The sequence below is a fragment of the Lithobates pipiens genome, unplaced genomic scaffold (genome assembly GCF_037356315.1).
Source record: "Lithobates pipiens isolate NorthernLeopardFrog02 unplaced genomic scaffold, aLitPip1_a1.2 Scaffold_1, whole genome shotgun sequence".
NCBI lineage: Eukaryota > Metazoa > Chordata > Amphibia > Anura > Ranidae > Lithobates > Lithobates pipiens.
This window is the reverse complement of record NW_027507685.1, coordinates 208,566,081-208,568,798: the sequence shown is the minus strand read 5'-3', so window position 1 is coordinate 208,568,798 and position 2,718 is coordinate 208,566,081.

The following is a 2,718-nucleotide window of genomic DNA, read 5'->3' as shown; positions in this document are numbered from 1 at the left end:
TATGGTGTGAGTTTTTTTTTTCTTTTTGTAGAAATTGGCACCTCAAACTAACTGTTCATCAAAATTTTAAGTTTCAACTGACCTGAAACTAAGCATTAATGTGATAATTCAGAGGAAAACTTTTTTCTCTACTGTAAAAAGAGAAGAAAAGGTTTAGAACCGCTTTCAGATTGTTATTGTAGTCTCTGTTACAATTAGAGGGTTTCCTGTCCTAGAGTGAGAGGAAATGCCTACATATCGAGGGAAAATATTCCCTTTAATAATTGGCACCTGAACAAGTGTCCCTATTGAGTTTCTTCTACTTCTCTGTGGACAGTTTTTAAGTTTCCCTTAACTTCCTGTCCCAGTGACAATGATTACAGAACAGAAAGTTAGTCTCAATGGGCTTACATATGCCAATAAAGTACAAGATTCTAATGCTTCTCCACTCCAAAAACTAAAGAATTTAGGTTTTGCTTGCATTTCACTTCAATGACACTTAAAGTTATTAGAAAATATAATTCATGGAATTTGACTTTTTTCAACATACTGCCTACAGATAAAGGTGATATACTTTAAAGCGGAGGTCCACCCTAAAGTGGACCTTCCACTCATTGGAATCCTCCCCCCCTCCGGCGCCACAATTGGCACCTTTCAGGGGGGAGGGGGGTGCAGGTACCTGTACAGTACAGGTATCTGCACCCACTTCCGGCATAGATTCTGCAGAAGGTACGCCCCTTTCCGCAGAATCTACGCCCCTTTCTGAAAGTCCCCCGCTGCCTGCTGGGAAACACACGGATCCCAGAGACAGCAGGGACCATCCTTATTGCACAGCGCGTGCGCAGTAGGGAACCGGGAAATGAAGCCGAAAGGCTCCACTTCCTGATTCCCATACCCAAGATGGCGGCGGCAGCACCCGAGAGACGATCGAGAGATCGGCTTCAGGTGCCGACATCGCGGGCGCGCTGGGCGGGTAAGTGTCACTATTTTAAAAGTCAGCAGCTGCAGTATTTGTAGCTGCTGGCTTTTAAAAAAAAAAAAAAACGCCAGACTCCCGCTTTAACAAATGATACATAAAATTGACATGATGCATTCATATTTATGATCCAAATTAACAAAAATATAACGTTCTCATGGATTAGTAAAACTTTTGTAAAGCCGTGCACTCCCAGAATATATATATGAAATGCACCCTAGAAGAAGTGCACCACCAGTAGCTGGATGACTGAGTGGGGAAGATCCTAGCCAATCTGGCAGGAGTGAGTGTAAGAACTTGTACTGTATGAGATGGTATCTTGTTGACACCAGTCTAGAAAAATTAACCACCCATAGATCATTTTTTTATATACTAGTGATGGCAGTGATCACTTATATTGGGACTGCGATCATTAACTGATGCTGGGGGGGGAGTGGGCAGGGGAACTGACTAACTGCTACTTACATCTCCAGTGACACTAATACAGTGATCAGTGCTAATACTATATACTGTCACTGTACTAATGACACTGGTTGGGAAGGGGTTAACATCGAGGCCCGATCAAGGGGTTAACCATGTACCTAACTATTTGTAATGCATGTAATATACTGTATGCTGCTTTTACTAAGTGACCTTGTCATTTTTTTACCTTTGCAGGGAATTAAAAACAGCAATACTGCCTGTCCAACACAGAGCTCTGTTCCGTAAATCACTGAGCTGATCAGTGGGCCCTTGGTAATTGCTGATCAGCTTGTTCTGTAACAAATAACAGTACAACCGGGGCGGCAGATGTCCACCCTACCCAGAAGTGCCGATCACGTACCAGATATGTGATCCAGCGCACAGCGTCCACCCTGCCAAAGTAAATGTACATAGGGCAGTTGCTAAGTGGTTAAGAGAGAAGTATGAGTTTTGTTTTTATTTTTGATTCATACTTAGCTCGGTGGAAGGAGCACCAGACCATCTGCCCCCCGCCGTCTCTGCACTGAGAACCGAGCCACTGAACACTGCAGATGGCTCAGTTTGTCAGCAGCTTTCCTCTCGGATCTGTGAAGTCAGTATCATTGGAGCACTGAGCTGTGGAAGAGCGGGCAGAGGCTGTCTCAGTGGCTTGCTGAGACTGCCATCAATCAGGGCAGCTGGCGGATCCCAACTTGAAAGTCGAGATGACGCCCGACCTCGACTGATGGCAGTGGCATCAGCCGAGAGTGGACTTCAGACCCTTCTCCGCTGAAAACGGGTCACAGGAGTACAAAACTAATTGTGTTTATGTGACTCTTAAGAGAAGCCCAGTCTAAAAAGCTCAGGCTGGACTTCTCCTTTAAAACGGTTGTATACCCGCTGAAGTTTTTTTTTTTTCCAGACCTGCAAAGGAAAAGGCATAATGAGCTAGTATGCACCGCATACTAGCTCATTATGAAATACTTACCTAGAAAAAGGCCTCGACATCTGGCCCGATCCACGCCGAGGGAGCTGACATGTTCCCTCTGCGTTTCTTCCGGGTATCGCGGCTCCGGCGCTGTGAGTGGCCAGAGCCGCGATATCGTCATTCCCGCGCAGGGTCCGGCATCTGCTGGACTTTCAACCGAGAATCCCCTGTGCGCATATGCTCCGCTGCAGCCAGTGGCGCATTGCGAGGGGAATATCTCCTAAACCGTACAGGTTTAGGAGATATTTTTTTACCTACAGGTAAGCCTTATTATAGGCTTTCCTGTAGGTTAAAGTAAAAAATTTGACTATCCAACCACTTTAATAGCACTTAG